This window comes from Dromaius novaehollandiae, chromosome 5, assembly GCF_036370855.1.
Source record: "Dromaius novaehollandiae isolate bDroNov1 chromosome 5, bDroNov1.hap1, whole genome shotgun sequence".
NCBI lineage: Eukaryota > Metazoa > Chordata > Aves > Casuariiformes > Dromaiidae > Dromaius > Dromaius novaehollandiae.
Window position 1 is genome coordinate 65532730 of NC_088102.1, and position 25120 is coordinate 65557849.

General features: G+C 41.0%; 1 protein-coding gene and 1 long non-coding RNA gene across 7 annotated transcripts in view; one reads left to right on the forward strand and one right to left on the reverse strand.

The window, feature by feature from the left end:
• Nucleotides 1-25120, reverse strand: part of PTPN5 (protein tyrosine phosphatase non-receptor type 5) — an 87829-nt gene that overhangs the window by 55021 nt on the left and 7688 nt on the right. For 4 of the 6 annotated variants that reach the window (XM_026092789.2, XM_064513119.1, XM_026092783.2 and 1 more), the window contains one exon: nucleotides 6061-6171. The exons of 1 other annotated variant lie outside the window; for it this stretch is intronic. The gene's annotated coding sequence lies outside the window, so the exon portion shown is untranslated. Of the gene's footprint in view, nucleotides 1-6051; nucleotides 6172-25120 lie in introns of all 6 variants that reach the window. One more of the 6 variants, XM_026092784.2, reaches the window with a different exon arrangement.
• Nucleotides 4309-8450, forward strand: LOC135328530 (uncharacterized). The gene is made up of 3 exons (XR_010389529.1): nucleotides 4309-4354; nucleotides 6429-6777; nucleotides 8165-8450. It is a non-coding gene; the product is annotated as an uncharacterized LOC135328530 (long non-coding RNA).

Consider the following 25120-nt stretch of genomic DNA (forward strand, 5'->3'; position numbering starts at 1 on the left):
GAAACGAGGAAAAAAGACAGAAAGATGGTGCCACTCAGATGTCACTCCAATGCAGATAAAGGACATGGTCAGACATATCCTTTGTGACCATCCCTCCTGTTAAGATCAAGCTCAAAGATGGGAGCTAAGAGGCTCCTTGCAAAGAGGCAAGAGCACGAGAGGAAGACTGCATGCACACAGTGTTGTGCTAAGACACAGTAATTATTTCTGCCATGGACTTAGGATCACAATCTTTCTAGGGACTGCCAGGAAGTTTGTCTTAAAATGGACTCTGTGATCAGCCTTTGAAATATAGCTGCCTACTTCTGCTAGCATTCCTGGGACATACCCTGGTAAGCATGTTTCACTGCCCTGTCAAGATATGGTTACAATTCTGAATAAATCTTTAAAAGTTCCAAGTGACATTCTCTGTTAAGGCCCAAAGAATGAAAAAAAGCAAATAACTAGTGTGATCAAAAAAAAAAATGAATATATGAGCCCAAACACAAAGGCATTCCACTCAATTTGGTCTTTTTTTCATTGCAGACACAACACAGCATTATCAAAAGAACAAGAGGCAGCTTAGTCTTTTCACCAATTTGGAAAAAACCCAAATCATACCGTCATTGCAATCAGAAGTGAAGGTTATATGAGAAAGAAAGAGGCAGGGCAGAAAGCACCCAGTGGAAAACAGATGTACCCTCATGGAAATCTAGGAAGGATGCACAACTGCTGGGTAAGCAGCAGCAGAGTGGTTAAGGTACCTTGCTGTTGACCTCAAATCATGAGCTGGAGCTTTGCACCAAAACACTGTGCTAGACCAACCTGTCTATATACTGCATTTTGTTATTTGGACTGTTAAGTTGAAGACGACCAGACGCTCTTCTCCATAACACAACAGGATAAACTGCTGTCTGCAGAAACATATATGCCTTAATCCAGTTGATCTGGCCTGCTAGGCCTTTAAGGCTCAAGATAAACCTTCACAGTAGTTCATAACCTGAAAATGCGTACTCTGCCAATACCAAACTGCAAGCATTGCCAGACAATGTCACAGTCTTCTCCAGAACCATTACTCAAGGAGGCTTGTTGTTCACTCAGTCATACGTACCCATCCTATTTTCTAGTTCCCTTCACAGGGTTACTGTGACATGACAAACTGGAGAGTCTTTCCACTGTGATCTAGAAAAAAAGTCATGTAGCGATACAGAGACCTGGGACATACTAGCAAATGGATTCACTTATGTCTTCATGCAGGATGACTCAAAAGTGGCTAAAGGGTTTCAGCTTCCATTGGAACTTTGTGGAAAACAAGTAATCAGTTTATTTAAAGGCCTCTGGAAATCCCAGCCTGCAGAAGTGTGAATGATGGAGGAATACCTTTGGCATCAAACAAAAAGATATTCTTAATACTGTTGCTGCTAAGCTGGGCTAATGGAAACTGGCAGAAGAAGGGGCAATGGCCTTAATGGGTGTTAATTTTTTGTAGCTTACAAATATCACTTTATCAGAGCTATACCCCATACTTGGTGTGAGACATGAAAACCATTTGATACGCAGGACAGAAAGAAAGAAGACAATCAAGTCAATTCACTTGCCACCCATCAAGCTTGAGAAAAGGCCAAGTACAAGAAAAATTAAAAAAAAAGTCTGACAACCTGTCCAGCCCTTCATAAAAATATGCCACACAAAATGTCTTCCAAACACTACCTTCCAAGTCATTGCTTCTGCTTTAAGATCTTGACAAAGGCAAAATTTTGTTATGGGTATTGACCCACGTAACACATGGTAAATGCACGTTACCCATGTATTTACCCCTTCGCAAAAGTTAAACTTGTCAACCATGGTTATACTTCTTTTGATTCTCAACACTGTTGCAATTGATATTCTCATCACTGTTACCTAGTGTGCTGTTAATGCCACTTCTTCATGATTTGTAACAGGACTGGAAGAAAAACAACCATACGTTAGAATAGGTCGTTTATTCCATGCCGAAGTTGGAGTGGCTTTTTTCATGGTTCTGTTTGCTCTCCACATGCAAGCATATGGTTAGCCAAACTCTGCTGATGTTACTATACAAACATTTTGTAAGCACAAATCTCTTTCTGAATCAAGCATTCATTAGAAGCGCTGACTACTGTTTATAAATACTACAATGAAATCATGGAACATCCACATAATGAAAGCTCAGTTTTAAGCAAATAGACTCTAAACTTGTATTTGTCAAATCACCGAGTAAAAAAATGATCTCTTCTTCCTTTCACTATGTTCCCAGAACAGCACTCTTTCCACAGACAGTATATTGCTGTATTTTACTTTCGGAACAGAAGCAGTATAAGTTATACAGGGCCAGACCGAGGCTTCCTTACTCACTTCTGCACTCTCACTCAGGCAAGAAATCTCCCTGAAGTCATTAGGATTATTTGTGCAAAGCATTACCAATTGAATCGGGGATTACAATCTGGCTCACAGGAAACAAAAATTACTCTCTCATGTACTACAAATAGCCCATACTCTCTGTAAAGTTCCTTGAAGGTAAACTTCCTTATATAAACCTGAAAAAAAAATTGTACTAAAGTGATAAGGACAGTAAAATGCAAAACTAGCACATGATAATTTACCAAGTTGACACTTGTCAAAAAGCAACAGACTGACTTTTAGTTTAACTCTTTGTTGAAATCAGGGTCTCCGTAGATGCAAACCAGTCGTCTTAGCACTGAAAGCTGTGCATGGTTTTCATCCTCTCTCTGATTCTCAGTTGCTGTTCAGGGACAGAATCAGATTTTCATCAACTTCATTTTATACAGCATTTTGTTTGTGTTCATACAGCAAAATAAACTTGCTTTTACAAAGCTCTTGCTGAAAGATCTCAACTTTAAACTCTTCACCTAAGTGCAAACTCCTCTAAAAATAATGTTTAATTTTGCTGATCTCCATAGCTTCCTATGACTCTTATCTATATCCTGTTTTCCATGTGCACCACAGCAATTAATAGCTATGTCACACAGCTACAGCAAAACATTTTCTAGGTTTGAAACCACCACCCTATTGATTTTACTCTGCACTTTTTCTGCTTGATGCTATGTTGGATGTGAGCATACACAAAATCTAACATGAGACAGTTCTGTGAAATAAATGTCCTTCTTGTTACTAAAAAAGACAATTTCCAATCTAGTCTATCATTTCATGGTTTACCCATCCTTCCTCGCTGGCTGAGGCAAACGATTTGTAACCAGTTTCCCAAGACACTGTTCTGTGTTTGAAAGTCAACACTGGTTCAGTATTTGCCCTCCAACCTACCACTAAGCAGGCAAAGCATTAGAAGTTTGTCATTAGTTCACATGCCCTGCAATCAAAGTGATGGTATTTTCTTCGTACGTGTTTCATCAATTGCTCAACTTACGTATTAGAACACTGGGAACCTTTGGCCGCAGCCAAGATAGCATTTTCTGCACACTGAAGTTTGTTAGTGTGCCAATGACAAGTGAGCAGAATTAGACCCTTTTCATAGCCAAGCCTGAAGCAAAGGTCAGTCTATGGTTCTATGAGAATGCCTGGTAATGACTTCTGCTTCAAGTATTTATTGCAGCATCCTTGGTCAACTTTAAAGACACTTGATTTGCATTTCATAAACCATTTCCTGAGCCTTCACTCAAATTACCCTCATTAATACTTTCTGATTGTCTTTGTCTCTTGAGCCAAAACCTGTTTGCTCAGCCATCTCACATACAGACCGTTTCAGGGTACCTTTTCAGCAAACATGCTTCCCACAGGCACCCCATGCAAGCAACCTTTCTATGTTGATACTGTTTTATTAACACTAAGGCAAGTAGATGACTTTCAGCTCACATTCAGCTGGAAAGCTTTAAAACAAGTTTTTTGTTGGAGCTATTCCATCTTTATGTCACATGACAAATGACTGTCGATCTTTTCTTTTCCCCCCTCCCACATTAGGTCTTCCCAGGCCAAGCTTTTCTGCAAGGCAGAACTACCCACGCCTTATCCTGCAATAAAAACAAAACTCGGTTTGAAAAACTTCCTTTGTACTGCCCACATATAAAAAGTAAGCCTGTATCACTGCTGAATTAAAGATCTTTTTGATGAACAACCTGCAGGCTATGTGCATAAACATATGATTTTTAGGGCAAGCAGAATCCAGTCGAGATGAGGAGAAGGGAATGAACAAGGGAACACTTTTCTTAGGGCAGTGTTGAAACCTAAGTAAAAACAAATGGCAGGAAGTGAAGTCCCATAAAAATGAAGAAAAAAGCGTTACTCCACCAGACTTTTTCCACACATTGCTCCAAAGCAGCCATATTGGTGAACAGGAAATAAGAAGAGAAATGTAGAAGATATCCAGATATACTCAGTATCTGTAAGTATTGGGTTTATAAAATCTTTTTTACTAGCCAGTAAAAACACAAGCTAGTAGAAGAGTAAAAAAATGTTTTGTGTGTGTTTTCTGTTGGCTATGGATTGAATTCACCCATGGTTTAGCTCCATACTTTGAACTCCATTTTACTCCAAATTTCAGTGCACTGTGCAAATTCTGCACAGTGATTTTTAAAATCATTATTTTATGTAACCAGTAAAACAGTTCTTATATCTTGCTTTGAAATTAACATAAAGACTGTGAATATAAAGATCAGACAGCTCACAATCTCATGTTTTTACTTAGGCTAAACTATCAAGAATAAGTGCTTTGAGGCACATAGTGCATGTTTGCCATTTACTGCATGTCTGTACATGTTCTAACACAGCAGGACTTCCAATTATTTAGCATACCCACATGTCACCTCAATATAAAGGTAAATAACACTGTGAGGTTTCATGGCCTGCGTTCGACATTGACCTCAGAGGACTCGGACAAGGCTTGTATTACACAAAGACTGCAAAGAATATGAGCATGATGCTGTCAGCTCACAGAAAGGAAAGCACATACCTTCTGCCATGAAAAGCAAGCACTGACCATCGGCTGGCAAAAGTCAACCCCTAACATCTACTCTGTACAGAGAAAGTGAGTGCCAGGATAAATATCTGCAGGGTACCTGAGGTTTCTCAGGATTCTTATACATATATATATGGGAGGTCACACCTCCTAAGGGGCATTTCTGAAATAAAACATACAGCAGGTGGAAAAACCATTCACCTTATAACATGCTCATGTACAGAAGATGTTTTTGCTCTCCAAACACTCTCCAGTGAAGGCTTTCGGCACCCTCTTTCCCATAAGCTGGGCCTCCTTCACCATGTTAAGTACATTTTAAAGGCACATCCACATCAGCTGAACTAGCTTCTGTACCATAAAAACAGCCATGAACTGCAATAGTCTATGAGACACCTGTACCTACAAGATGTTATAAAAACCTGGTCCAGTGCAGCACTGAAGTATATGTAAATTGTAACTGGAAGGTAACTAGATCACATCCTCAGTGCTTGCATGAACTTTTTAAGTGATAGAAAGAAGAAGAAAAAAAGGTTATCTACATCAAATGCCTGATTGAAAGTCCATAGCCTTCCTATAGTAGCTCTAATAGCCCTCATCATGCAAATAGGACAGACTTTCTGGTAAGAGGCAAAAAATGCTTAGAACCAACTCCCACATGACTTGAAAATACTCAGGATCTCGACAACTTAACAAAATGCATTTACTGATTACTTACCACAGATGAATAAGAAACGTGGTCAAGAGCACTGTGGACTGGATTTAACAGAACTTTTCCAAGGAACTTCAAAGAGGCAGATGCCCAATCCCTTAGGCTTCCTTAGAAACCCTAGTTTAAATGAGCTTCATAGACAGCCAGTAGACTTCCAATGGAGGGCAATTAGACCTTTTTATAACGGGAGAACTATGACTAGATTAAAGAATATAGTCCACTACAAAAAAAAACTAGTGACAAGGATACCTTATGTGCTAACTGAGCTTTACAAAACTGGATGAATTTTCCCTTTCTTTTTGTTGTTCCTTGTTTCCTTCATTCTCCAAAATTAGGGAAAGTTCTGAAAGAGTGTATGACCGATATTTTTCATCCGTACTGAAGGGGCAGTATGATATAATCTGATCTTCCTCACCTTACTTACCATCTGACACGCACTCAGTCCTTTTAGTCACATAGTAGCTCAGTTTCAATGTCTGCTCCAGGATAGATGGTCCTCTGGGATTATAGTTTACATCATGTATGTTCTAGAATCCTAAAAAATAAGTGAGAAATCTAAGCTTTAACACTATCAGATGTCCAAAAATAGTTGGGGGATTTATACATCCTTTCACTTGAAAAGAAATTCTGAAGGAACATGATGTGTTCATCCATAATGGAAGTACCGAGCCACTGATCTGAATCAAGCAGGAGTCAGGAATTACATTACTAAGAAGGAAAAATGTTTAACGTTGCAATAATTTCATTAGTTTGTTTCACTGTCTATGGTTAATGTTTATCATCACTGCTCAGGCCCAGACCACTGCACTGAATTGCTTCCCCTTTGGAGAACAATCCACCTGCAGACTGCGAATGCCTTGGAATGGTGGGAGATGCAGGCTGATCCACACATAGCTCAAGCTCTCCTAAGGCTGGGTTCCTGGATGTACTGACTGAAAGCACCTGTCCCTGGAAGCATCTTGAAGAGGCTGTTTGCTGTGGCTTTCCTGACCATCTCAGCTCTTTGGAATGGACCAGGATGGGCGGGGGAGTGCATGGAAAGGAGATCGAGCTTATTCCTGTGTCATTACTGATCCCCCTGCTTATTGCCTACACACAACAGAAACCTGGATCCACCTGAAGCCTTCCATGAAGCCAAAGGGTATGTACCCTAGTCTTTTAGCACCAAAGGAAAAGGGGGGATCCATATGCAAAACTCAATTAGGAGCCATCTGCTCTACAGGGAAAATATCTTCAGCTAAAATCATAATGGCTGATTTCATTAAAACCTCAAAGAGTGCCTAAAGGTCTAGAGATGCATGTGCTCATGCACGGGACAGAGACTCCAACTACTTATTTGTAAAGGATTGTTGAATGCGTCATATGCACCACACAGAGGGGCTTAACTGAATAAAGAATTTGGAAACAGATGGCCCACAATAGCCTCAGAGACTTTGTGTCACAACATGCCATTCAAAGCATAGCAAAAGTATGGGTAAACAGGGTCCCACAAGCATGAACAGAAAGAAATTCACCTTTAATGAGCTGTAAGGACCCTTCCCTTTTTTCCAAATCTCTGCTAAGGCAGGCAGCCAGAGCCATATTCTTTGTCCAGAAGATACAGCGCTCTGCCTCTAAGGCTTATACAAAAGTTTCTTTTGTCACCTACCTCTAAAGTACCTCACATTGTACACATCAGGCCAGTTCATCCACAGCTGAATTCAAGGTCCACAGAAACCAATATAGCTCTTTGTTATTGATGCCAACACACTTTGCATTATAATCCCAGTCAAGAGCTCTCCTAACCAAGAACAGGAGTGAAAAGGTCCAAATCCCCCCTCTTACAGAGGTCTTGGTGAAATCAGAGGGAGTTCATTTCACTCAAAACTGGAAAGATCAGTTTCTAATAGGCTAATAATAAAACAAAGCCCACCTAGATGCCCAGACTTGACCTCTAACACTGACAAGAGGTGACCACTACATACAGGTGAGCACATCTGCATGTTAAAGAAATATATACTTAATAGTAAATCACGAGCCTAGAGGGGACCAGAATACAACAGGACAGCACCCAGATGAAAGCAAGTCAGCAGAGTCACGTGTGAGGCACTCTAAAAATAACCTCAACTAATACAGCACATCTTAGCGTTTAACAGTGCTCCATTACCCAGAGACTACTAATCCAAGGGAGGAAACTTGCTCTAAAACCCGTCTTTCACTTGTAATACAAATATACTACGGAGGAACTACGTAGGTCCAAGAATAAGAAATACTGTCTGTGTACACAAGCATGTGTCAGAAAATCAGCCAAATGTTATTTTTAAAACCAGAAAAAAAAATATCAGGGGTGTAATACACCCCCTAGATTTAAATTTCTAGAACTACTTAGAAACACTTCTCTTTCCCTCCCAAGAAAAAAAATGACAGGTGATTATTTTCACCTAAACATTTTTATTAATTTTTTTCTGATGTGTTTTCTTAAATCAAAGCTCAGACACAGCAATATGTCTGGCAGGCTAGTCCCAAAGGGATACAACCTTCTTTTACAGGGCTCATGCAACTCAGAACAACTAACAAGACCCATAGAAAGACTGGATGGATAGTTCCAAGTCCAAGGCCAGCGTCCTCATTGCTCCACTGAAACATCTGGTGATGGCATAATCACCAGCTGTGTAACAGTCCCCGAGAAACAAGCTTCATGATGCAGTCATCTTCCGTTCCAGCAGTGTGCCCATAAGGTGCAAAACCAAGAAGCAGTTGGATTTCATGAATGATTGCTGCTGGAGAAAGGGGTTGGTGCTGCCTCTTGATTCTCTACTGAAGGCTAAATTATATCCCCAAACTATATCAAGTGGTCTAATAAAAGGTACTATGCATCTCTACCCTGCTGTCTTCATGTTATCTTGTCTTGACACTGCTCTCCTTACATTATCTGCTCTTGACACTAAGGGGTCAACTATCTGAACAGGCTGTCCCAGTACAGAAAGTTACTATTCCAGTTAAGCATTAGTGTAATTGACTGTGCATCCTCTCAGCCCATTGCAAACAGAAGACAACCTTGCTTAAATTCAAGCAGGAAACATTTAGCACTTTTACTGAAGAGGACTAAGAGTGTGTACACGTGGTTACTGCAGTTCAGCTGACACATGGTTACTTGATCATGTGTCTGAGTTTTTAACATTGAGCTGTTGACAAAGACAGTAAGAATAAGTAGTACCAATTGCTGTTCTTTGACCTTCTGTAGCATCTGCAGTTCACCACAATATACAAAGGCTGGTTTAAATGTGCTTCTTTACATTCACACCTGGGCAAGGAACATGACATCATAACATTTCCAAAGAGGCCAAGTGAAGGAGAATTAATGCCTGAAGTTGTGGGTCCCTGTAGCTCCTGGAAAGAAAGTGTTCCCTCTTCCTAAGCCAGCTGCAACTGTTGTAGCTGGCCTTCAGTATAAATGCCTTGCCAGACTCCACATTTAATCCCTTTCTCTACACTGCCTCTAAATTCAGACATTCCTCTTCTTCTTTCTCTTTCCCCCACTACATAACTTAGGCACACTTGTTTTTTTAAACTGTTTAAGGAAATAAGCCCATTTATTATTCCCCTGCCTAAAATATCCCCATCTTTCTGTCCATCTTACAGCGTGCGAATCCTCAGAAGGAAATATCACTAAAGCAAGAACAGTTAGGCATCAGTCCTGTCTCTGAAAATGCACAGTCTGATTCTCCAATGCCTTTTATCTTGCAGTTATTATCAATGCAAGACTGATGTGAAAAAAATTCAGATTTAGTAGGATTTTATATGTCCTTTATGCAGATGTAGATGAAATACGCTGAATCATTACTGCCATGTGCCCATGACCATGAGGAAAATCTTGAAGGCAGAATAGTTTTACAGACAGCCAGTCACCTTAGACAAGAGGCAATGCAGCTGCACAATCAGGTCCTCCTGTGTCCTTCGTTACACGGACATAAGCACCTAAACTAGTCACAGCAGCACTTACCCATGTGCATAAGTGTCAGCAAAATCAGGCTCCAAGTTAGAGAAGAATCCAAGGAACTTCATTTTGCTCTGTGTGAAAACCCTAGAGGATGTGTCACAGAGAACTGATAAGCAATTGCAAAACTTTCGGTAGTCAGTACTGAGCAGCACATTCAGAGACCCCAAGGAAGCAGGAGTGACTCTATCTTGTGCTCTGTACCAGCAAAATCCCACATTTTTAAGCTACCAGGCTGTTTTTCACTGGAAACATTGGCATAGTCTGCCCAGACAGAAGCAAAAATTATACATACGATCATCTGGATATGTAGTCTGGCACTGGCAGAGCAGCAAAACAGACTAATGTGCAGGGGCACCATCACAGAAGAATAACACACATCCAGAGAGTGGTACACAGGATGATAAAAAGGTTTATCTACTGCTACTGTTTGCTTTTGCTCTTTTCTGGAAAGGATAGTGAATCTATCCCAAAGAACACGTCACTCAGGCAACCTGTAGCCATGTCGCGTTGTTAGATGTTCCCTCATTCCATCTACAAACCCGCATCCGAGAAAAGTATTTCATTACAGACAGAAGTGTCAATAAAGTGAACTGGTTTATAAACAGGATGTAAGGTGTTTTCCTGAAAAGAGACTGCATAAAGCCACACATTCTCCAACTTTTCTTCCTTGCATTCACTTTCTCCACCTTAAGACATGGGTAAATCTGAAGACAGGGCCAAGTCTCCTAGGACAGATGAACAGCAATGTGTTATTAAAATAAAATGTGCGTGTAAGTGGTTTCTGAGTTGGGACCAGAAAACCAAGTGTAATTAACCAACTGCATTTAGAGCACAATTTTACATAATGCAAACTACTCATGGACTCTCATCGCAATCATTCCGCAACTCCCTGTAACTGCTGGTTCACAGAATAACAATTTTTGCCAGTGGAAATGAAGGAACTGGTATGAGGGATCTAGACACCAACTTTCACAGAGACCAAGGAAGAAATAACAGGTTTTTAAAATGGGGACAGAGCAAATAAATTGAGACCAATCCATATTACATAGGCTAATAAACAGTTCTGTGACAGAAATCTGGCTTTGCTGCTTACTGATCTTGAACTCACAGAAATCAGTTTGTCATCTGAGAGAGAGTTATTCAGTCCTAAAAGGATATTGACAGATTCCACCACTGTCAATGAAAGAGAGACCTGGAAAGAGTCCAAAGACTTCTCCTTTCTCTACCAACAGTGGAATTCTGCTTTCTAAAATAGAGTATGCTTATGAGATGAGCCAGTGAAAGTGTCACGAGCTTGAAGAAGTTCTAGATCTTGGAACAAACTGAGGAGATCTCTCTATCAATTATTTGATCATCTTCATCACGTTACAGAACTGGAACTTGGGGGTTTGGGATTCTGTCTTTGGTTTCCAGCGTCCACATTTCTAAAGACTCAGCTAAAGAGACTGTCTCCCACCTGTGCGTGCGGAGTTCTTCGCTCAGTGGGTCCTAGATATTCCTTGGAACACTACCATCCAAACAACCAACGCTGAAGGTTAGTTCCACATCGCATTTAAGCTGATCTAATCTTATGCTGCAGCAGGAGGAGATGGGTTTCGTCCCACTGCCTCTCCTCCGTTGCATCATATCCACCTATGTATGCAGCATCAGGGCTGCTGGCTCAGCTTCCTGAATCGATGGAAAACTAATTCATTTAGGGGGGTGGATTAGTCATGGTTGCAGGACAGAGAAGGGGAATGCCTTCAATGGACATTCACTGTTAGTTTAAATGCAATGTGGAATTGCATCTCACTTATAGGGATTTACAGAACCTTCCTGGGCGTTCAACCTAGCAGTGTCTGCATGGGTATCATAACACTTAAGGCTGAGCAAGTATGAAATCGCATTCGGCTCCTTTGTTACAGCATACTTATCTTTGTCAGAATCTCACACCCATTTTATCAGAGAGCTCAAACCTCAGTGAGGGGAGTTACACACAAAACTCTCCAGCAACACTCCCACTGGAGAAACGAAGGGGTTATTCCAGTGGTTAAGCAATTAATGGCAAGCTTAGATGATTACATATGATGCACAAGGCTTTCCTAATCCTAATTTATAGCAATTGCTTGAAATTCTGATGTCACTTGCAGTAGATATATCAGCTGGTGGTTTTAAAAACTTGATCATATATTAAAAACTATGACCAATATTGTTTTCTGTGCATAGAGATAAACATCCTGCTCAAGGATCTGAACTCCTATTTAAAAACAAAACCAAACATTAAGAATAAAAAGCACTCAGTATGGTTCTGAGACACATATGTGGCTGCATTGCATATTCCCTGCCTACATTGACAGTGTGGGAGCTCTGTTAGTCATCTAATGCGCATATTTGCTTGGCATAATGCCTTTACTTTCTTCTACAGGCAAGAAGGATGATCACCAGTTTATTGTATTTTTACATCCTCATTGCATGTTCCTCAGTCAGTACAACCAGGCCTTCTCAATTTAAACTACAAGCTGTTAGGAAACAGTCAGGGACAAAGTGAAGCCCAAGGTCCTGAATGTTGTGAATGCAAGTCTGTAAAACCAAGGGTGACATTTCAGACTTGGGCTGCTTACGTACGTTTTTGGTGGGACCTAACAAAATGTTTATCACCAGTATCATTCAGGATAAGGACTTTTTGCTGAATAGAAGCCTAATTTAGTCTTTGCTATCAACTCCAACACAGATCCTTCTGCATCATCTAAGTGCATTAAAGGTTCTCAGCCCATTTGCTTTAAATAGCCTCCTCTGCCTCCATTTTGGCCAAAGCTGGAACAGAACTTGAATTTCAATTTCAAGTAAGGAGGTGTTACGACAGCCTTGCCCAAACTACAACAGGATACCAGGTAGGGTCACATGGATCTCATCCTTCTGGCAGCCCATTTTAACTTAAAACAGTTCAAAACATACAACACAGATGTACGCTTCTGGTATGATGCTGAGGGCAAAACCTCAAGAGGAGGAGAGGGAGGCAGAATCTCCAAACTCCTCAATACTGTCAGGCCTTGAAGGAGCAGCTCTAGCCACTTCCTCTCTCTCAGCCCCCGGATGCTGCAAATGAGTATTCTACCAACAGGTATTTCATGTTACAGCCTGCCTTTTGTAGAACTAACAGAGCACAAATGCAATTGCATCCTGAGGGGAGGTAGCTCATGCTGTTTATCTTAGCTCAGTGATGAGCCCAATTCAAACACCAGATACTGTATTTAAGTCAAGGAGAAGTCTCACACCGCCCCTCCCACTGCAGAAACTGGCAGGGTTAACCTTCATGGGTAGCCTGGACTGCCCTGCAAGACCTCTTCTAACCTCTTTTATTGCTATTTTAAGTGCCTGAGACAATATGGGCAGCTTTGTCTCTGCTGTTCTCTGTCCAAGATGCACACAAGTTTGCATTCTCAAGAATGGCAGCGCTTTGATGTAACATCTGCTGAGTGCACTCAGTGGGGCAGTATCTGGCTGAAAGGAATGGCTTTTGACACACAGGAGTTCAGAGCAGGTAGGATCTGGTCTGATCTAGTGGAGCTCTGCCTTTAAATTCTGAGATGGTAAGAAAGAAGAAATATGTGGGAAGCATCCACAATAATCAACCATCTCAAGTTAATTAGCAATTAATTTAGTGAGCTACTAAAGTCTAGCAAAGATGAATCCTGAGAGATTCTGGTCACAGTTACCCTGATGTAAATCTAGATTAACTCCTAGAGAGAACATCAATCTCCATGACAGTTGCTTCAGATTTACACCCAGCTCCTCAGAATTTGTGCACTTGTTTTCACAGCCGTGTGGGAGATCTGTCTCAACACAAATCAGCTCTGCTCTCCTGCAGATTCTGCAAGGTACGCACAGTTACACTGCTGTAAAAATCTAACCTCAGTGAAATGTGGAAATGAAATTCCTTGCCCTGATGAAACCTCAGCCACCCACATAACAGACAAAAAACCTTGCTACAGAGCCAGCCACTGCAAGTGGTCACTATATCTTCCTCAGCGCTCAGTCTCTGGGCAGCAAGGGTAATTCTCTCTCGCTGGATTTCATGAAAACGAAGCACAAAAGGGCAAGCAACAAGATTACTACATTCTTCTGCCTAAGACTCTTACAAGGGGTAAGAGGAGCACCAGATCCACAGAAGTGCACACCTTTTATTCCAGTCTCACATCCCCACCAAAATCCACACAAATCTTTTGAGGCTGTCTTTCCAACAGGGTGAAGAGAGGGTAGCACCTTCTGCGCATTAGCGCTGCCCCATGTGACACCCACTGCAGCTGTGTCAAGGAAAACGGATGTGAGAAAAGAATTGCTGTCCTGCCACAAAGCCCTTCTGCCTTCTACCAACACCACCGAGGTCTGCATCCCCACCTCTGCACAGCCTTAACTTCCCCTTTCCTTTATCGCCTAAGCTACCTGCTGGATTTAAATGATATAACGTCCCTTCCCACACAGATGAATCTCAATCCAAATAGAGCAGCACTGCTCATGAAATTCCAAGCTGATTCAGGTAATGAAACTTTTGTATACTTCTGGGGAGGCCAGAGTACAGGCTGTAAGCAACAAAGAGCAGAACAGATCACATGCCAACATACAAATACAGGTGCTGTAATTCTGAATTCAGCATGTGTCCTGAGAGCTTGCCAAATAGTTTGTGAAACATTACAGACAGATATGTAGAGCCACCTCTATTAAATGGCTTAAATTAACATCACTAAGAACCCCTTGCACCAGCCAAACTCACTGGCATGCGGACTTCACAAAGCAAACAAAAACCTCCCCATACCAGCCCAGCTTTGAAGGAATCATACACATTTCTTCACTCTGCTCACGACTATGTTCACCCCTGCAGACCCTAACTTACTCAACCAGTTTTATCCTTTGCAGGGACTGGCTATCAAAAGGAGCCGAGAACCTGCTTGCTATTCCTTTGCCTGTCTTACGGAACAGATGGGGTGAGAGGGTTCCTCAGGATGATGCAGTGAGCTCAGAGCATACTCTTCGTCCACTATAAAGGATGTTGCAGAACGCTGTTTTAGAGGGATTTTTTCACTCTCATGCTAAATACCTTTCTGAAGACTGTTTTGCCAGTAGACATTAGAGTGGGTTCATGGTCCCTCAAGTCTGAGTTCTTATCAAAAGAGCCTGACCAGTTTACGAGCAAGCATCATACTAGCAAAGCATAGGGCATCAGTACAGGTAGACAAAATTTTCATGGTCCCCAGCATTTGCAGAGTTCAAACAGCATAAGCACACCACAAGGCAGACAAGCTGCAGTAGACTGCACAGAAGAGTATATTTCATCACTAAATAAGCTTTTGTCTTGGATAACACTCTGGAATTACAAAAGTAAGTTACTTTCATGGTTAATGCTATATCAGCTTCTTTTTGGGGGGCGGAATATTTTGAATCTATAAAATTGCTTGGAAAGGGACAGTGCTAACCATTTTAATACAGCCACTGATTCATTTAATCTCTCAAAAAAAGAGAGACAGGTTTTACAAGAAAATTTAGTTTTCATTTAAGTGTTTAAATGAAGTGACTGGATTTTCAGAAAGTGCTTGACAACCAACAACTTCCTTGAACACAATAGTAATTTTTAGGGTTCCATACTTTGAAATGTAATATATAATAGCTAGATAAACACTGGACTTTTAAAAAGATGACATTTTACCTAATTAATTCTGCACAAAAAATTTTCTTCTGCACCGGCCAATTCTGTTTGTACAATCAGACCTCCCAAGAACTAATAAGCATTTAAAAACTTGTCTACAGATACAAGTTCTGAAAGAGTACTGTAGGTGAGAATTATAAGAATAACTATTCCAGAATGAATGTGTCTGTACATTATTTAGATATATTTACTGCACAATGACATTATGTGGCTAATCTGTAAGTAGTACAGAATATTTGATCATGTCACAAATAAATCACATCCTTTTCTGCAGGGAAGCAAAACAATTTAACCTCCAAACACACTAAGAACTAAGTAAATCCTATAGCATACTATAACGCAAATCTCTACCTCCATAAAATCACGGGGCAGACTTCTAGCTGGGACTACGCTTAGATCTTTTCCAAACTCAAGTGAATTTCACCAGCAGGTGAGATAGGAATTTGAGTGGTTACTGAGGGCTGGGCATGAGTCTCCTGCTTAATTTCTAGAAGACTCACTGGACCCTAAGCAGCCAAACGAAACAATCTGTCATTGACACATTGGGCAGGTATCTCCAGGATCTCCCCAGCTGACTCATTCTTCTGCCTAAAACACAGCAGAAGGGTGGAAGAGAGCTTTTTAACAGAGATGAAAGTAAAATAAAAAGTAAAACATAATCTCACATTATCAAAATCAAAATTCCTTAGTATAGTAGCAAAAGGTAGACTAAAAGCAAAATAGGATGACAATTTGCAAACTGCCATTAAATTTCCAGGAAGCTAATCCACGAAGGAGCATACTGCACCCTTGAGAGCCTTTAATTAAGTGTCACATCTGCAATAGGATAGTTAAGGTTGTGTCAGCATTTACATTATAAATCCCTAATTATACTTTGACAAAACAGCCCTGAAACTTGCTGAAATGTGATATACAAGGTTTCAGTCCAGAAAAAAAACACCTTTTTTTTCCCTTTTTTAAGTAAATGTTAAAATCAGTTTAGTTGTGATTTCACATTTTCATACAAAAATAACAAAAAGACAAGAAGGGCAGAACCCTTTCAAGCGCCAAAAGCAGAGAATATTTTGGCAGGCACTTAAGGCTGAACCTTGGAGGTACTAAGTGCCCTTAACTCTAATCTCAGTTGGAAACATGGGTGGTAAGGATCTCCAAAGAATGAGGGACTTCCAGTGTCTAAATATCTATTTAAAACAATGGGAGTTAAAGTACCCAGTTCTGAGATCTGGACCACAGTCCACCTGTATTTGTTCTGCTGGTTTAGAGAGCTCGACCCTGCTTCTATCACAGGGCAGCTAGTGTCTAGAGTCAGGCAGATAAGCACTATAAACTTCCAAACATTACAAAATATACAGTATATACCATACAAGAGGCTTATCCACGGAATATACGTTTTATTGGATAGAGATTTACTCTTCCCTTGATGTTGGTATGTGGTATATTTCATGGTGTCTCACCAATTTTTTTCAATTAAAAGATGTATAATATCCAATTTGGAGCTCCTTCAGCACCCAACCCCATCAGTGAGAGCAGAAAGCACTTCTCTCTCTTCTAGTTCCCGGAAATGGGATTGCAGTTGCTGGGATGGGGTCAAGAGGCAGCCTTAAGAGAGCAGACGGAACAGACAGAGGCACTTCGCAATCATCTGAAATTGCATTAAGCGGTCTCAGTACTGAAGCTGCGCCAGTAAAGCCAAAAGTAAGGTCAGTAAGACCAAAGTTAAGGCCAGTTCATGGCCTCAGTACCAACGGGTGTGCCAGCTGCTGAGTACTTCCATCCTTTGGTGTCCTGAGGTCCTGGCACTGGTGCCCCCAGCTGTCCCAATATCTTGCTAGATATCCTTTAATTCCCATTACCTCACAAAGGTGCATTTGCACCCAAGAACAGCCTCCAGAGAGCCCCTGAAGACCTGGGCTCAGCCTAGCCCTTGTCCAGCCTGTAAACCCAGGTAGACTGGCAGTAAGTGCAGGAGGAGCCCCTTTTTATCCTGCCCCAGGACACTGTGACTATATTGCCAGGCAATGGCATCATAGTAGGGCCCCAGGGCCTCACCATAGCCTACCCAGTGAAAAAGGGTGAGCTCCTTCTGAGGGCCCAGTGCTGCAGCTCAAAAGGCAGTGGCAGTCTGTTACAATGTTACTTATAGGGGATGCTGGGTGTGGAAATTAGGGTGCTAGGCCAGGACTCAGGAGCTCCTTACCTTGCCTGATACAGACTTCCTAAAAGTCTTTGGGCCAGTTGTTTAATCTTTATGTATCTCAGCTTCTCCTGGAAAAAGCAGATCAGTGTTTCCATTCTTCACTGGAGAAGAAACGGGGGCAGGAGAGAAGGAAATCAAGTCTAAAAATCAAGACATTGAAGTATCTGCACGCTATGGGCTACAAAAAGGTCACAGACAGACATAAATGAGACATGACCACCCTTAATGTACTCAGGTTTGAAAAACTTATTCATTCACAACATTAAGACCCTGTAAGTCAGCAGTCAAGGCACTCATCCAGACCGGGAATTACTGATTAGAAATCATACTATAACTCAGAATGATGCCTTTCACTCATTGATGTCTTCCCAGCATAAACTGTGCTGAGCCTGAACTTTTTAGTATAAACCCCCCCTTTCTCCAGACAGGCTGAGGTTATTAGCACTGCAAGTTGATCTTAAGAAGCGCTTTCATCAGACAGTGGATAATGCTCTAGACATTTGCTTGTTTCCACTATTGTATCAAATGGCATCTACCTGTATGCTAAGCAGTCTTCTATTCAGGTTAAATTACCCCATTGATCTTGGGGTGCCACACATCACTGAGGGTAACAGAACTGTTTACTCCAGAAAGATGAATGCAGAAGCTCCAACCATCAGCGTATCACTACTGTATCCATGTGGCCTACTGCTGCTCCAGTTTTAAAAATCGATGAGTTCTTCAAGGAATACACAGACGTAATACTCAAAGCAAACAAAACTGCTGGTAATACTGTTTGCCTCTCTCTGGACACAACTTCAAGTCATGTCAACACAGAACAGCAGCTTTGGCTGCTGAGAAGAGTATCAGGATCCTTTCAAACAAAGTGTGGACAGACCTTAAAATTTTACAACCTGCAAACCACTGCCGATGCAGTCTGATCTTGTTTCCTCTATGATCTGAGGTATTTTTGCCATCAAGTTCAACACAAGGAAGAATTAAGCTTCATTCTGGAGTAACTTCTGAGTTTACCTTAGGCCAAGTTATGTGAAGATTCTAAGCCCTGCTTAGATATAAAGACTGGGTTACAACTAGAGGGAGTGCTTAGTCTTTCCAGCTCTAGCACTGACTTGGTTTCTGGCTTTTTCTCTTCTGTGCAGCAGTTAACACACCCACAGAATGGAGATGGCATATACACAGAAACACAGGTCAGCAAAGCTGTTTATGTAAGGCCCCTTCTTTAAGGAACTACCTCATGCAAAGGGGAATATCAGCAGATGGGACTCTGCTTCAGCATCATAGCCCTCAAACGCGAATGCTTGGCTCTACTGGTGGGTGTAGAGGGGGATGAGAACAAATCACTATCTTATCCTTTCCAGCCCTTGCTTTTCATGGTATCCTGCACACAAAAGATGTAAAAGAGAAACAACTTCTTTTGCCTTCCAATCCCCTTGCTTCCACAAATACACTCACCACATCAACCAATGTCACTGACAGTCTGCCAGCAAAAGGCTTAGAAATCCTCAAACAAAATGGATTAAGCACTCAGAATTATCATCAATTAACAGCTCCAAAATGATGCATAAGAGGTTAGCACAGCAGAAAAGCTTTAAAATTCACACTGATTTAAGGTCTGAGACCAGTTTTTGAACAGCAGGAAAAAAAATACTTCACTACAACAAAAACAGTATCATGTAAATCACTATGATGAGCAAGCAAGGTTTTATCTAGCCTGAAAGGCTAGCAGGATCTCAGTTTTCTACTGATCTCTAGTCTGGTAGCTTATGAAGCATCAACTCCTAAAGTCATGCAGCAACTGAAGAAGAAAGATGCCAATCACAAGCAGGTCGGTACAATGCCAAAGTTTTGCATTTCAGGAACTGGGCTAGAAACAGTTTGATGGATTAATGCAGCAGTTTCCAGGCCCAATACTGGTTTCAAGTTAATTCCAAATACCAACTGTGTTCTCAGAACCAGAGAGCATGACATTCATAGCTCTCAGCTGCAGAAGAAGAACGAAAAACAGAAACAAATGATTCTATTTACATATTCTATAGTGGAGACCATCAGTTCATTTCCATCCATGATAAAGCCCCTTATTAAAAAGGCATTATGTTCCCCCCCTCCATTACTTACAGTGAAATCTCAACAGCTGATCCATTAGAGGCTAATAATATTCTAGGCTAATAGTCCGTAATAAACTTGATCCCAGGGATACTGCATGTCATGAAATCAAAGTTAACTACAAACACCACCACAGGCCTTAAAAACTGTATTTTTGTCCAAATCTAAATAAGGGCTACAAGTTACCATTGCTGTTAATGATATTTGAGGTGCTATGAAATATTATGAACTAGAAGACTTTGTTATCAACATGTGAAAAACTGTCATTAGTAGAAATTCTTGTCTCTTCTAAACCCACTAAATACCTTGCTTCAGGAGAAATACAAACCACATGCATTACAGTAAAAGGACCAAAGAAATAGAACCACAGTATTCTACCTCAGAGTATTTACTCCTCAACTCAGAAGCCATACAACCAGACTTCTTTTCCAAATTCATGTTAGATGGCACATCACCTATTGTGTTAAAGCAATGCTGTTAAATACTGTGAAGAAAGTACAAAAATATTTGAAGCAGTCTCATGCAGTAATTTTTATGTAAATCCCCTGGCTCTAGTTATTTATACGTCATCCTCAATTATCTGGGGTGTGTTCATCTTCAGGTCATCACATATTGAACCCCTCTGATTTACCTTAACTGACACAGGTAATTAGCTCCCCCAAGGTTCTGAACTTCCTGCTCATTATTACTCATACTTTTTGACCTGGCTACTTGTTTCTGCTGATGCACTCAATTGCCACTAGTTTTACACTAAACACAAATTTCTTCCAGCTAAGCTGTTCACTGGATTTATGGACAACCTGCTGCACGCTGAGTCTTCAGAAATTATGAATGTAGGTGATTTTATAGCTTCCAGGAAAACACTGCCTATTTCATACTTGGACAACATCAAACAGAAGCTACTCATCTGAGAGGATATGATGGACAAAAGGGCAGTTTGTGCTTGCTTGGTTTGAAGCCTTTCTGGCAGAAGGTTATTGGGCTCTTTATGAGACAGATACATAGCTGGAAGAGATGACATTTGGGCTGGAGAGATGACAGACACAAATGGAAAGAATGAGAGCTACGCACAGAGCAGCAGAGAGCAATACCAGCTAAGAAAGATGAAGCAAGAAAAGACAGCACAGCTAGGAAACTCTATTCCAAACTGGAAACATTCAATTTCAAGGACAGTGTATCAGCTTGGAGATCTACTCCTGATTTCTAGTTTTGTTCAGGACCAGCAATCTCCAGATTAAGTGGGGTGCTTTGGTAGAGCAAATGACAGCAGATTCCAGCTACCTCTGGACTGCCTCCTCTTCCCCATGCATTCAGCATTCTCACAGCACAGCTTTACAAAACCCAGGCCATCAGACAAATCCATGCCAGTAGTCTGTGACAAAACACAGTAAAGCCAGAGATTGAGTCAGCAGGACCTGACTTTCAAGCAAGCTTGCCAAGCAGAAGAGAACCTCTTTCTAAATTCTGAGTATGCAGGTAATATGAAGGTCCAAATGAAGGAAACCAGCACCATGCCTGAATCAGTCTCTTACCACTGGCACAATAAATTTTTCAGGTTAAAAAAACCTTTATGTAACATTAGAGTCACGACCAAGACCAACACACAGCAGCAGTTCTCAATGTAAGCTAATGGAATGTAATCTAATCCATCTAAGGATAACAGAATGTGGACACCGATGTTTCAAGCTGCACAGAATACACTGCTGGTAAAACATATCATTGCTTAATTACTGATCTCCCATTATCTAGCCTCACTGCAAAACTTAGAGCAGTGATTCTCCATTTGTTATCTGCTGCCCACTGGCAAAATGCAAAACTGTGGCAAATGGCCAGAACTATATACAGCAGCAAAGTCTACCGTGTTTCCAATTAGGAGCCTGAGGAGCTAGAGTGCCAGAGAGCGTGTACCACATTCAAAGGGATTAAAAAAAAGTAGTTTTGTCTAAAAAAGTTTGGGAGATACACTGTTGTACATGATGCTTAAAGTTCAAAAAGGAAAGGCTAAGAACCAATGGCAGTGCCCACTTTAGGAAAAACACATATAATTTAGGCACTAGAGATGTTATAAAATGTAAATTAAATTACTTAGCATGAAGTGTCGCACATGCTTGTAATAATTTACCACAAATAAAACAGCACTTAAGGGTCCGAAAACATGCTTTAAAACAATAAATAATGAGCTACAATAAACACAACATTCAGGCACTCAACTCCTCACATATGTCAGTGTAAGTTAGGTATCACGAAGGTATGTAAGGGAAGTCCTCCTCTCTAATTTAAAAGGAAGTTAACTATTTTAATTAGGTGGCCATTCTAAATGGGCTTGGAAATGCGGGAGCAATCACCAGCAGAATAAAACAGCCATTACACACTTTTCAGTCACAGGATTTGTTACAGCAATTCACAAATTTCCCAGCAGTTTCGCAACAAAACAGTCACATCTCCAGTTTCACAAAAATGATCACATCTGTGCCAACATTTCATCTTATGAATGTTTGCACGCTCTGATTTCCATGTTTAGAAAAGGACTGAAACAAGTCAGTTAGCTAAAATTATTTCACCACTCTGGCTTGCTGTTCTCAAATTTAAGGAGCAAACTGTTTGGTCAGTGTAGTGGAATGGTGGCAATGATTTAAGCCAACAAGAGAGAGGCTCCACTCCTAAAGGAGACAGAGAAACCCAAGCCCCAGGCTGGTAAAGTGCACTGCTACTGAAACAGAAAATGAGGGAATAGATGCTGTTGCAGTACTGAATGGAAGATGTTCTGATAAAGAAAACAAAAAATCTGGCTATACTCAAAGAGTCAAGGAAAAAAGCAGCAAGCAGCATGTCCTTGTTCCTAAAAGGAAACTGACTCTGCAAAACCATCAGGAAAAATGTATTGGTCCAGAGATAAAAATGGATTCCCTTTTCCATGTCTGGATGATGCTAGAAAAAATATCAAGTATGTTTTACTCACCTGTATATTAAAGAAAAAAAAAATCAAACAGGCAAGTATAATTCTGTAAGTTGACAGTAAATTCAAAGGCAGCATTATATCTTCAAGGGATAGAATATGCCTTAAAAACATCTCTGACAAAACAAGTACTCTCTCAGAGGGTCTGAATCAAGATGCCTAGCTTGCTTACAAATCTCCTGACCTAGACAATATGACCTAAATCTTGCAAGAGTGGAGAAAAATGAAACCTCAAGCCCATAAGAACTCTCACTGCCCTTAGCAGGCCTGCAGGAGCCTGACTGTTATTTATTATTTTATGGGACCATAAGCCTGTATTTTATATAGCCCGAATTTTGGTCAAGTCCAAGAGACCTCTATGACATGCGAAGTCTAATGGACTATTGAGAAACACATGGAATACGTGCAGGGAAATCATGCTACCCACCTTTTGAGTGATAACCAGCAGAATTTTAAGAATAAATCTCCAATGTGACTGTGTAGAAAAGCCTCTTGGGCTGATGTGTTGTCACTACATCTGTATACAACTGTCAACTTGCAACTCATGGACTGCTTGGGACAACCCAATTTTCAGACATCAGCTGGGAGAATAGAGATAGTTCAATGGACTGTTCCATTCTCCACCAGAAAAGAAACCTCTCAACTCCTTCTCTCCCAATCCCATTACCTTTAATTCACAACTGGCATTCTGCACACAGGAAGTAAAACTGCAGTCTTGGCAAGCTGGTGGGAGGCAGGAATGGGGCTGCAAGATACCATCTTTCTTTAAGATTGAAATTAGATAAGCATCTGTCTGCCTGCCTGCCAAAAAAGGCTGATTAAGCCCACCTAAACTTCTGCAATCCTGCCTTCCAAGTGGTTCCAAAGCCTGCTATACTCCCCTGGAGCCTTCCCCTTGATTTCACACCCACAAAGCACTCACCTCTACCTAAAGAAGTCTGAAATGCTGCTGATTGCTAAAAATCTCCTGGCAATGAAGTGGAGGGAAGAAACAAGCTAGTAATTGGAATGACCTGCTTTTACAGACTGCATGTCATCTATTATGAAAATAGTTGTTATTTATAGCACCTGAGAGATACATTTCAGAACAAAGACCCCCTCCCCATTGTGCAAAATTCTTAGCATATTTTTCAGTAATTTTGTTTTTATTCAATGGTATTTGTAAAAGCTCTCTGCATCATTATAAAATGCCAACATTTTCAAAACATTCCTAACAATCTCTAAGATGTCATTAGTGACTCCTGCCATCGCTAGCATTACAAACAGAACATATTTTCCCAGGGGAGGGGAGTGGCAACTCTCTGTAGAGAGAAATGAAATTGTTGTCTCCGTGCTCAGGGCAGAAAGCATCAGGACTGCCACCTTCTGGAGTGCAGAATTAGGGAAAAACGAGACGTAATCTCATTTTGGAGGTGGCTCAATGGATAGGTTGTATATGAGCAACTAAGTAGCATGTGATAATAAATTTCAGTTTAAAAAAGAATTCACAAATCATGTTTAGTGCTGTTAACAGCCTCAAGAGATAAGGTCTTCTAGTGCGGCTTCCCATAAATAGTCCACAAACATACCAGTTCTGGAGGGCAAAACATTCTTTCAGAGATTACAGGGATGGGTCAAGCCACAGATCCCAGGCAATATTGGTCTCTGCAAAGCCTACCAACATTGGAAAGCCACCAGTATTGCAGTAGCTTGCCTATGCCTTCACTGCAAACAAAGCAAATCATCAGTCACTGTTAAAAGCACCAGATGCAGCAAGGGTGGTTTTAAAGGGTTATCAAATCTCTGGAAGAGACCTGTGTGTGTGAGGCAGTGCCTGAGATAATTCTGTAATAGAAGACATGCTCTGAATTTCCATGCCTACAGTCTTAAAATTTCTTGTAAGGCCTACTGGTTACAACATGAGGAGACAAAGCACTGTGACACTGAAGAAAAGTTGCTAATAGCACTGGCTAAAATTTGAATGATGTAAAATGAATTGGTTCTGGCTCCTGTTGGGCTGTTTGGCACCCACAAGAGAAGGCAGAGGGAACTGCCTTCCAGGGACCTGTAGAGATTTCTGTCCTGCCAGCTGTCTGGTTGCTAGAGTGTCTAGCTTCTGTTTTAGAGGAGAGATGATGAATGATTTGTAAGACTGAGTTTACCTCTTCAGGCGAGGAGATGTGGACACTTTTTCTTCCACATAAGATAAGATATCTCATCCTTGAGCAATACTAGAGAGAAATCCAGATATCAATCCAAAAATGAGTGGATGCTCTGGATTAGAAAAAGCACCTTCAAGCTCAGCCTCCAGAGGATCAGAGATGTGGGAATATTTCTCCTGCTGTAGTCATAAGAGGTGTGAATTGTTTAGGGGACTGAAGGTGTAAATAAGAACAGAATGATGCACAAGTGCAGTCTGTTCAGAGGAGTAAAAGACTCCTTTGAGGTTTGTACTGAGGAGATGCAAATGGAGGCCTGCTGAAGAAGGAAGCTGCTGGTTGTGAGGAATGATACGACTTTCATGGTATTGTGTTCCTGTTGCTTAGAAAAGCATGGCCTTCAGACAGAATATGACAGAAAACCCGAAATG